The following is a 12,154-nucleotide window of genomic DNA, read 5'->3' as shown; positions in this document are numbered from 1 at the left end:
GAAAAAAACCTCAACGGTAGCTTCCTTGGAGGAGTCTGGGGCTTCTACCTGACCCCTTAGGTAGGTAAAGCAGAGGACAGAAGACTCTGGGAGATGCCTGGGAGGAGTCTCAGGTGGCTGTCGGAGTTGAGAGATTTCTCTACAGGACAACAAAAATGTCTCGAGCTACTTACTTGGAGGAGTCTGGGGAAGGTAGCTGGGATCTCTGGTCCCGAACGCGGAGGTCAAAACATTCTGGGAGACGCCTGGGAGGAGTCTTGCGTCGATCCCGCAAAAGAGAGCTTCCTGCAAAAGAGAAGAATCATCTAGGGTAGCCTCATTAGACAAGTCTGGGGCTGCTACCTGGGATCTCTAGCCCTTATAAGAAAAGGCCAGAAGACTCTAGGAGACATCTGGAAGGAATCACAGGAGATCCCGGAGGGCAGCGGTTCCTCCAAGAAAAGAAAAAAACCTCAACGGTAGCTTCCTTGGAGGAGTCTGGGGCTTCTGACACCTTAGGTAGTTAAAGCAGAGGACAGAAGACTCTGGGAGATGCCTGGGAGGAGTCTCAGGTGGCTGTCAGAGCTGAGAAATTTCTCTACAGGACAACAAAAATGTCTCGAGCTACTTACTTGGAGGAGTCTGGGGAAGGTAGCTGGGATCTCCGGTCCTGAACGCAGAGGTCAAAACATTCTGGGAGACGCCTGGGAGGAGTCTTGCGTTGATCCCGCAGAAAAGAGCTTCCTGCAAAAGAGAAGAATCATCTAGGGTAGCCTCATTAGACAAGTCTGGGGCTGCTACCTGACCCCTTAGGTAGGTAAAGCAGAGGACAGAAGACTGTGGGAGATGCCTGGGAGGAGTCTCAGGTGGCTGTCGGAGTTGAGAGATTTCTCTACAGGACAACAAAAATGTCTCGAGCTACTTACTTGGAGGAGTCTGGGGAAGGTAGCTGGGATCTCCGGTCCCGAACGCGGAGGTCAAAACATTCTGGGAGACGCCTGGGAGGAGTCTTGCGTCGATCCCGCAAAAGAGAGCTTCCTGCAAAAGAGAAGAATCATCTAGGGTAGCCTCATTAGACAAGTCTGGGGCTGCTACCTGGGATCTCCAGCCCTTATAAGAAAAGGCCAGAAGACTCTAGGAGACATCTGGAAGGAATCACAGGAGATCCCGGAGGGCAGCGGTTCCTCCAAAAAAAAAAAAAAAAAAACGGTAGCTTCCTTGGAGGAGTCTGGGGCTTCTGACACCTTAGGTAGTTAAAGCAGAGGACAGGAGACTCTGGGAGATGCCTGGGAGGAGTCTCAGGTGGCTGTCAGAGCTGAGAAATTTCTCTACAGGACAACAAAAATGTCTCGAGCTACTTACTTGGAGGAGTCTGGGGCAGGTAGATGGGATCTCCGGTCCTGAACGCAGAGGTCAAAACATTCTGGGAGACGCCTGGGAGGAGTCTTGCGTTGATCCCGCAGAAAAGAGCTTCCTGCAAAAGAGAAGAATCATCTTGGGTAGCCTCATTAGACAAGTCTGGGGCTGCTACCTGGGATCTCCAGCCCTTATAAGAAAAGGCCAGAAGACTCTAGGAGACGTCTGGAAGGAATCACAGGGGATCCCGGAGGGCAGCGGTTCCTCCAAAAAAGAAAAAAACCTCAACGGTAGCTTCCTTGGAGGAGTCTGGGGCTTCTGACACCTTAGGTAGTTAAAGCAGAGGACAGAAGACTCTGGGAGATGCCTGGGAGGAGTCTCAGGTGGCTGTCAGAGCTGAGAAATTTCTCTACAGGAGAACAAAAATGTCTCGAGCTACTTACTTGGAGGAGTCTGGGGAAGGTAGCTGGGATCTCCGGTCCCGAACGCGGAGGTCAAAACATTCTGGGAGACGCCTGGGAGGAGTCTTGCGTCGATCCCGCAAAAGAGAGCTTCCTGCAAAAGAGAAGAATCATCTAGGGTAGCCTCATTAGACAAGTCTGGGGCTGCTACCTGGGATCTCTAGCCCTTATAAGAAAAGGCCAGAAGACTCTAGGAGACATCTGGAAGGAATCACAGGAGATCCCGGAGGGCAGCGGTTCCTCCAAGAAAAGAAAAAAACCTCAACGGTAGCTTCCTTGGAGGAGTCTGGGGCTTCTGACACCTTAGGTAGTTAAAGCAGAGGACAGAAGACTCTGGGAGATGCCTGGGAGGAGTCTCAGGTGGCTGTCAGAGCTGAGAAATTTCTCTACAGGAGAACAAAAATGTCTCGAGCTACTTACTTGGAGGAGTCTGGGGAAGGTAGCTGGGATCTCCGGTCCTGAACGCAGAGGTCAAAACATTCTGGGAGACGCCTGGGAGGAGTCTTGCGTTGATCCCGCAGAAAAGAGCTTCCTGCAAAAGAGAAGAATCATCTTGGGTAGCCTCATTAGACAAGTCTGGGGCTGCTACCTGGGATCTCCAGCCCTTATAAGAAAAGGCCAGAAGACTCTAGGAGACGTCTGGAAGGAATCACAGGGGATCCCGGAGGGCAGCGGTTCCTCCAAAAAAGAAAAAAACCTCAACGGTAGCTTCCTTGGAGGAGTCTGGGGCTTCTGACACCTTAGGTAGTTAAAGCAGAGGACAGAAGACTCTGGGAGATGCCTGGGAGGAGTCTCAGGTGGCTGTCAGAGCTGAGAAATTTCTCTACAGGAGAACAAAAATGTCTCGAGCTACTTACTTGGAGGAGTCTGGGGAAGGTAGCTGGGATCTCCGGTCCTGAACGCAGAGGTCAAAACATTCTGGGAGACGCCTGGGAGGAGTCTTGCGTTGATCCCGCAGAAAAGAGCTTCCTGCAAAAGAGAAGAATCATCTTGGGTAGCCTCATTAGACAAGTCTGGGGCTGCTACCTGGGATCTCCAGCCCTTATAAGAAAAGGCCAGAAGACTCTAGGAGACGTCTGGAAGGAATCACAGGGGATCCCGGAGGGCAGCGGTTCCTCCAAAAAAGAAAAAAACCTCAACGGTAGCTTCCTTGGAGGAGTCTGGGGCTTCTACCTGACCCCTTAGGTAGGTAAAGCAGAGGACAGAAGACTCTGGGAGATGCCTGGGAGGAGTCTCAGGTGGCTGTCGGAGTTGAGAGATTTCTCTACAGGACAACAAAAATGTCTCGAGCTACTTACTTGGAGGAGTCTGGGGAAGGTAGCTGGGATCTCCGGTCCCGAACGCGGAGGTCAAAACATTCTGGGAGACGCCTGGGAGGAGTCTTGCGTCGATCCCGCAAAAGAGAGCTTCCTGCAAAAGAGAAGAATCATCTAGGGTAGCCTCATTAGACAAGTCTGGGGCTGCTACCTGGGATCTCCAGCCCTTATAAGAAAAGGCCAGAAGACTCTAGGAGACATCTGGAAGGAATCACAGGAGATCCCGGAGGGCAGCGGTTCCTCCAAGAAAAGAAAAAAACCTCAACGGTAGCTTCCTTGGAGGAGTCTGGGGCTTCTGACACCTTAGGTAGTTAAAGCAGAGGACAGAAGACTCTGGGAGATGCCTGGGAGGAGTCTCAGGTGGCTGTCAGAGCTGAGAAATTTCTCTACAGGACAACAAAAATGTCTCGAGCTACTTACTTGGAGGAGTCTGGGGCAGGTAGATGGGATCTCCGGTCCTGAACGCAGAGGTCAAAACATTCTGGGAGACGCCTGGGAGGAGTCTTGCGTTGATCCCGCAGAAAAGAGCTTCCTGCAAAAGAGAAGAATCATCTTGGGTAGCCTCATTAGACAAGTCTGGGGCTGCTACCTGGGATCTCCAGCCCTTATAAGAAAAGGCCAGAAGACTCTAGGAGACGTCTGGAAGGAATCACAGGGGATCCCGGAGGGCAGCGGTTCCTCCAAAAAAGAAAAAAACCTCAACGGTAGCTTCCTTGGAGGAGTCTGGGGCTTCTGACACCTTAGGTAGTTAAAGCAGAGGACAGAAGACTCTGGGAGATGCCTGGGAGGAGTCTCAGGTGGCTGTCAGAGCTGAGAAATTTCTCTACAGGAGAACAAAAATGTCTCGAGCTACTTACTTGGAGGAGTCTGGGGAAGGTAGCTGGGATCTCCGGTCCTGAACGCAGAGGTCAAAACATTCTGGGAGACGCCTGGGAGGAGTCTTGCGTTGATCCCGCAGAAAAGAGCTTCCTGCAAAAGAGAAGAATCATCTTGGGTAGCCTCATTAGACAAGTCTGGGGCTGCTACCTGGGATCTCCAGCCCTTATAAGAAAAGGCCAGAAGACTCTAGGAGACGTCTGGAAGGAATCACAGGGGATCCCAGAGGGCAGCGGTTCATCCAAAAAAGAAAAAAACCTCAACGGTAGCTTCCTTGGAGGAGTCTGGGGCTTCTACCTGACCCCTTAGGTAGGTAAAGCAGAGGACAGAAGACTCTGGGAGATGCCTGGGAGGAGTCTCAGGTGGCTGTCGGAGTTGAGAGATTTCTCTACAGGACAACAAAAATGTCTCGAGCTACTTACTTGGAGGAGTCTGGGGAAGGTAGCTGGGATCTCTGGTCCCGAACGCGGAGGTCAAAACATTCTGGGAGACGCCTGGGAGGAGTCTTGCGTCGATCCCGCAAAAGAGAGCTTCCTGCAAAAGAGAAGAATCATCTAGGGTAGCCTCATTAGACAAGTCTGGGGCTGCTACCTGGGATCTCTAGCCCTTATAAGAAAAGGCCAGAAGACTCTAGGAGACATCTGGAAGGAATCACAGGAGATCCCGGAGGGCAGCGGTTCCTCCAAGAAAAGAAAAAAACCTCAACGGTAGCTTCCTTGGAGGAGTCTGGGGCTTCTGACACCTTAGGTAGTTAAAGCAGAGGACAGAAGACTCTGGGAGATGCCTGGGAGGAGTCTCAGGTGGCTGTCAGAGCTGAGAAATTTCTCTACAGGACAACAAAAATGTCTCGAGCTACTTACTTGGAGGAGTCTGGGGAAGGTAGCTGGGATCTCCGGTCCTGAACGCAGAGGTCAAAACATTCTGGGAGACGCCTGGGAGGAGTCTTGCGTTGATCCCGCAGAAAAGAGCTTCCTGCAAAAGAGAAGAATCATCTTGGGTAGCCTCATTAGACAAGTCTGGGGCTGCTACCTGGGATCTCCAGCCCTTATAAGAAAAGGCCAGAAGACTCTAGGAGACATCTGGAAGGAATCACAGGAGATCCCGGAGGGCAGCGGTTCCTCCAAGAAAAGAAAAAAACCTCAACGGTAGCTTCCTTGGAGGAGTCTGGGGCTTCTGACACCTTAGGTAGTTAAAGCAGAGGACAGAAGACTCTGGGAGATGCCTGGGAGGAGTCTCAGGTGGCTGTCAGAGCTGAGAAATTTCTCCACAGGAGAACAAAAATGTCTCGAGCTACTTACTTGGAGGAGTCTGGGGAAGGTAGCTGGGATCTCCGGTCCTGAACGCAGAGGTCAAAACATTCTGGGAGACGCCTGGGAGGAGTCTTGCGTTGATCCCGCAGAAAAGAGCTTCCTGCAAAAGAGAAGAATCATCTTGGGTAGCCTCATTAGACAAGTCTGGGGCTGCTACCTGGGATCTCCAGCCCTTATAAGAAAAGGCCAGAAGACTCTAGGAGACGTCTGGAAGGAATCACAGGGGATCCCGGAGGGCAGCGGTTCCTCCAAAAAAGAAAAAAAACTCAACGGTAGCTTCCTTGGAGGAGTCTGGGGCTTCTACCTGACCCCTTAGGTAGGTAAAGCAGAGGACAGAAGACTCTGGGAGATGCCTGGGAGGAGTCTCAGGTGGCTGTCGGAGTTGAGAGATTTCTCTACAGGACAACAAAAATGTCTCGAGCTACTTACTTGGAGGAGTCTGGGGAAGGTAGCTGGGATCTCCGGTCCCGAACGCGGAGGTCAAAACCTTCTGGGAGACGCCTGGGAGGAGTCTTGCGTCGATCCCGCAAAAGAGAGCTTCCTGCAAAAGAGAAGAATCATCTAGGGTAGCCTCATTAGACAAGTCTGGGGCTGCTACCTGGGATCTCTAGCCCTTATAAGAAAAGGCCAGAAGACTCTAGGAGACATCTGGAAGGAATCACAGGAGATCCCGGAGGGCAGTGGTTCCTCCAAAAAAGAAAAAAAACTCAACGGTAGCTTCCTTGGAGGAATTTGGGGCTTCTGACACCTTAGGTAGTTAAAGCAGAGGACAGAAGACTCTGGGAGATGCCTGGGAGGAGTCTCAGGTGGCTGTCAGAGCTGAGAAATTTCTCTACAGGACAACAAAAATGTCTCGAGCTACTTACTTGGAGGAGTCTGGGGAAGGTAGCTGGGATCTCCGGTCCTGAACGCAGAGGTCAAAACATTCTGGGAGACGCCTGGGAGGAGTCTTGCGTTGATCCCGCAGAAAAGAGCTTCCTGCAAAAGAGAAGAATCATCTTGGGTAGCCTCATTAGACAAGTCTGGGGCTGCTACCTGGGATCTCCAGCCCTTATAAGAAAAGGCCAGAAGACTCTAGGAGACGTCTGGAAGGAATCACAGGGGATCCCGGAGGGCAGCGGTTCCTCCAAAAAAGAAAAAAAACTCAACGGTAGCTTCCTTGGAGGAGTCTGGGGCTTCTGACACCTTAGGTAGTTAAAGCAGAGGACAGAAGACTCTGGGAGATGCCTGGGAGGAGTCTCAGGTGGCTGTCAGAGCTGAGAAATTTCTCTACAGGAGAACAAAAATGTCTCGAGCTACTTACTTGGAGGAGTCTGGGGAAGGTAGCTGGGATCTCCGGTCCTGAACGCAGAGGTCAAAACATTCTGGGAGACGCCTGGGAGGAGTCTTGCGTTGATCCCGCAGAAAAGAGCTTCCTGCAAAAGAGAAGAATCATCTTGGGTAGCCTCATTAGACAAGTCTGGGGCTGCTACCTGGGATCTCCAGCCCTTATAAGAAAAGGCCAGAAGACTCTAGGAGACGTCTGGAAGGAATCACAGGGGATCCCGGAGGGCAGCGGTTCCTCCAAAAAAGAAAAAAACCTCAACGGTAGCTTCCTTGGAGGAGTCTGGGGCTTCTACCTGACCCCTTAGGTAGGTAAAGCAGAGGACAGAAGACTCTGGGAGATGCCTGGGAGGAGTCTCAGGTGGCTGTCGGAGTTGAGAGATTTCTCTACAGGACAACAAAAATGTCTCGAGCTACTTACTTGGAGGAGTCTGGGGAAGGTAGCTGGGATCTCCGGTCCCGAACGCGGAGGTCAAAACATTCTGGGAGACGCCTGGGAGGAGTCTTGCGTCGATCCCGCAAAAGAGAGCTTCCTGCAAAAGAGAAGAATCATCTTGGGTAGCCTCATTAGACAAGTCTGGGGCTGCTACCTGGGATCTCCAGCCCTTATAAGAAAAGGCCAGAAGACTCTAGGAGACGTCTGGAAGGAATCACAGGGGATCCCGGAGGGCAGCGGTTCCTCCAAAAAAGAAAAAAACCTCAACGGTAGCTTCCTTGGAGGAGTCTGGGGCTTCTGACACCTTAGGTAGTTAAAGCAGAGGACAGAAGACTCTGGGAGATGCCTGGGAGGAGTCTCAGGTGGCTGTCAGAGCTGAGAAATTTCTCTACAGGACAACAAAAATGTCTCGAGCTACTTACTTGGAGGAGTCTGGGGAAGGTAGCTGGGATCTCCGGTCCTGAACGCAGAGGTCAAAACATTCTGGGAGACGCCTGGGAGGAGTCTTGCGTTGATCCCGCAGAAAAGAGCTTCCTGCAAAAGAGAAGAATCATCTTGGGTAGCCTCATTAGACAAGTCTGGGGCTGCTACCTGGGATCTCCAGCCCTTATAAGAAAAGGCCAGAAGACTCTAGGAGACGTCTGGAAGGAATCACAGGGGATCCCGGAGGGCAGCGGTTCCTCCAAAAAAGAAAAAAACCTCAACGGTAGCTTCCTTGGAGGAGTCTGGGGCTTCTACCTGACCCCTTAGGTAGGTAAAGCAGAGGACAGAAGACTCTGGGAGATGCCTGGGAGGAGTCTCAGGTGGCTGTCGGAGTTGAGAGATTTCTCTACAGGACAACAAAAATGTCTCGAGCTACTTACTTGGAGGAGTCTGGGGAAGGTAGCTGGGATCTCCGGTCCCGAACGCGGAGGTCAAAACATTCTGGGAGACGCCTGGGAGGAGTCTTGCGTTGATCCCGCAAAAGAGAGCTTCCTGCAAAAGAGAAGAATCATCTAGGGTAGCCTCATTAGACAAGTCTGGGGCTGCTACCTGGGATCTCTAGCCCTTATAAGAAAAGGCCAGAAGACTCTAGGAGACATCTGGAAGGAATCACAGGAGATCCCGGAGGGCAGCGGTTCCTCCAAGAAAAGAAAAAAACCTCAACGGTAGCTTCCTTGGAGGAGTCTGGGGCTTCTGACACCTTAGGTAGTTAAAGCAGAGGACAGAAGACTCTGGGAGATGCCTGGGAGGAGTCTCAGGTGGCTGTCAGAGCTGAGAAATTTCTCTACAGGACAACAAAAATGTCTCGAGCTACTTACTTGGAGGAGTCTGGGGCAGGTAGATGGGATCTCCGGTCCTGAACGCAGAGGTCAAAACATTCTGGGAGACGCCTGGGAGGAGTCTTGCGTTGATCCCGCAGAAAAGAGCTTCCTGCAAAAGAGAAGAATCATCTTGGGTAGCCTCATTAGACAAGTCTGGGGCTGCTACCTGGGATCTCCAGCCCTTATAAGAAAAGGCCAGAAGACTCTAGGAGACGTCTGGAAGGAATCACAGGGGATCCCGGAGGGCAGCGGTTCCTCCAAAAAAGAAAAAAACCTCAACGGTAGCTTCCTTGGAGGAGTCTGGGGCTTCTGACACCTTAGGTAGTTAAAGCAGAGGACAGAAGACTCTGGGAGATGCCTGGGAGGAGTCTCAGGTGGCTGTCAGAGCTGAGAAATTTCTCCACAGGAGAACAAAAATGTCTCGAGCTACTTACTTGGAGGAGTCTGGGGAAGGTAGCTGGGATCTCCGGTCCTGAACGCAGAGGTCAAAACATTCTGGGAGACGCCTGGGAGGAGTCTTGCGTTGATCCCGCAGAAAAGAGCTTCCTGCAAAAGAGAAGAATCATCTTGGGTAGCCTCATTAGACAAGTCTGGGGCTGCTACCTGGGATCTCCAGCCCTTATAAGAAAAGGCCAGAAGACTCTAGGAGACGTCTGGAAGGAATCACAGGGGATCCCGGAGGGCAGCGGTTCCTCCAAAAAAGAAAAAAACCTCAACGGTAGCTTCCTTGGAGGAGTCTGGGGCTTCTGACACCTTAGGTAGTTAAAGCAGAGGACAGAAGACTCTGGGAGATGCCTGGGAGGAGTCTCAGGTGGCTGTCAGAGCTGAGAAATTTCTCCACAGGAGAACAAAAATGTCTCGAGCTACTTACTTGGAGGAGTCTGGGGAAGGTAGCTGGGATCTCCGGTCCTGAACGCAGAGGTCAAAACATTCTGGGAGACGCCTGGGAGGAGTCTTGCGTTGATCCCGCAGAAAAGAGCTTCCTGCAAAAGAGAAGAATCATCTTGGGTAGCCTCATTAGACAAGTCTGGGGCTGCTACCTGGGATCTCCAGCCCTTATAAGAAAAGGCCAGAAGACTCTAGGAGACGTCTGGAAGGAATCACAGGAGATCCCGGAGGGCAGCGGTTCCTCCAAGAAAAGAAAAAAACCTCAACGGTAGCTTCCTTGGAGGAGTCTGGGGCTTCTGACACCTTAGGTAGTTAAAGCAGAGGACAGAAGACTCTGGGAGATGCCTGGGAGGAGTCTCAGGTGGCTGTCAGAGCTGAGAAATTTCTCTACAGGAGAACAAAAATGTCTCGAGCTACTTACTTGGAGGAGTCTGGGGAAGGTAGCTGGGATCTCCGGTCCTGAACGCAGAGGTCAAAACATTCTGGGAGACGCCTGGGAGGAGTCTTGCGTTGATCCCGCAGAAAAGAGCTTCCTGCAAAAGAGAAGAATCATCTTGGGTAGCCTCATTAGACAAGTCTGGGGCTGCTACCTGGGATCTCCAGCCCTTATAAGAAAAGGCCAGAAGACTCTAGGAGACGTCTGGAAGGAATCACAGGGGATCCCGGAGGGCAGCGGTTCCTCCAAAAAAGAAAAAAACCTCAACGGTAGCTTCCTTGGAGGAGTCTGGGGCTTCTGACACCTTAGGTAGTTAAAGCAGAGGACAGAAGACTCTGGGAGATGCCTGGGAGGAGTCTCAGGTGGCTGTCAGAGCTGAGAAATTTCTCTACAGGAGAACAAAAATGTCTCGAGCTACTTACTTGGAGGAGTCTGGGGAAGGTAGCTGGGATCTCCGGTCCTGAACGCAGAGGTCAAAACATTCTGGGAGACGCCTGGGAGGAGTCTTGCGTTGATCCCGCAGAAAAGAGCTTCCTGCAAAAGAGAAGAATCATCTTGGGTAGCCTCATTAGACAAGTCTGGGGCTGCTACCTGGGATCTCCAGCCCTTATAAGAAAAGGCCAGAAGACTCTAGGAGACGTCTGGAAGGAATCACAGGGGATCCCGGAGGGCAGCGGTTCCTCCAAAAAAGAAAAAAACCTCAACGGTAGCTTCCTTGGAGGAGTCTGGGGCTTCTACCTGACCCCTTAGGTAGGTAAAGCAGAGGACAGAAGACTCTGGGAGATGCCTGGGAGGAGTCTCAGGTGGCTGTCGGAGTTGAGAGATTTCTCTACAGGACAACAAAAATGTCTCGAGCTACTTACTTGGAGGAGTCTGGGGAAGGTAGCTGGGATCTCCGGTCCCGAACGCGGAGGTCAAAACATTCTGGGAGACGCCTGGGAGGAGTCTTGCGTCGATCCCGCAAAAGAGAGCTTCCTGCAAAAGAGAAGAATCATCTAGGGTAGCCTCATTAGACAAGTCTGGGGCTGCTACCTGGGATCTCCAGCCCTTATAAGAAAAGGCCAGAAGACTCTAGGAGACATCTGGAAGGAATCACAGGAGATCCCGGAGGGCAGCGGTTCCTCCAAGAAAAGAAAAAAACCTCAACGGTAGCTTCCTTGGAGGAGTCTGGGGCTTCTGACACCTTAGGTAGTTAAAGCAGAGGACAGAAGACTCTGGGAGATGCCTGGGAGGAGTCTCAGGTGGCTGTCAGAGCTGAGAAATTTCTCTACAGGACAACAAAAATGTCTCGAGCTACTTACTTGGAGGAGTCTGGGGCAGGTAGATGGGATCTCCGGTCCTGAACGCAGAGGTCAAAACATTCTGGGAGACGCCTGGGAGGAGTCTTGCGTTGATCCCGCAGAAAAGAGCTTCCTGCAAAAGAGAAGAATCATCTTGGGTAGCCTCATTAGACAAGTCTGGGGCTGCTACCTGGGATCTCCAGCCCTTATAAGAAAAGGCCAGAAGACTCTAGGAGACGTCTGGAAGGAATCACAGGGGATCCCGGAGGGCAGCGGTTCCTCCAAAAAAGAAAAAAACCTCAACGGTAGCTTCCTTGGAGGAGTCTGGGGCTTCTGACACCTTAGGTAGTTAAAGCAGAGGACAGAAGACTCTGGGAGATGCCTGGGAGGAGTCTCAGGTGGCTGTCAGAGCTGAGAAATTTCTCTACAGGAGAACAAAAATGTCTCGAGCTACTTACTTGGAGGAGTCTGGGGAAGGTAGCTGGGATCTCCGGTCCTGAACGCAGAGGTCAAAACATTCTGGGAGACGCCTGGGAGGAGTCTTGCGTTGATCCCGCAGAAAAGAGCTTCCTGCAAAAGAGAAGAATCATCTTGGGTAGCCTCATTAGACAAGTCTGGGGCTGCTACCTGGGATCTCCAGCCCTTATAAGAAAAGGCCAGAAGACTCTAGGAGACGTCTGGAAGGAATCACAGGGGATCCCAGAGGGCAGCGGTTCATCCAAAAAAGAAAAAAACCTCAACGGTAGCTTCCTTGGAGGAGTCTGGGGCTTCTACCTGACCCCTTAGGTAGGTAAAGCAGAGGACAGAAGACTCTGGGAGATGCCTGGGAGGAGTCTCAGGTGGCTGTCGGAGTTGAGAGATTTCTCTACAGGACAACAAAAATGTCTCGAGCTACTTACTTGGAGGAGTCTGGGGAAGGTAGCTGGGATCTCTGGTCCCGAACGCGGAGGTCAAAACATTCTGGGAGACGCCTGGGAGGAGTCTTGCGTCGATCCCGCAAAAGAGAGCTTCCTGCAAAAGAGAAGAATCATCTAGGGTAGCCTCATTAGACAAGTCTGGGGCTGCTACCTGGGATCTCTAGCCCTTATAAGAAAAGGCCAGAAGACTCTAGGAGACATCTGGAAGGAATCACAGGAGATCCCGGAGGGCAGCGGTTCCTCCAAGAAAAGAAAAAAACCTCAACGGTAGC

Source organism: Accipiter gentilis, unplaced genomic scaffold, assembly GCF_929443795.1.
Source record: "Accipiter gentilis unplaced genomic scaffold, bAccGen1.1, whole genome shotgun sequence".
NCBI lineage: Eukaryota > Metazoa > Chordata > Aves > Accipitriformes > Accipitridae > Astur > Astur gentilis.
The sequence above is the reverse complement of the archived record's forward strand: the minus strand, read 5'-3'. Positions refer to the sequence as shown.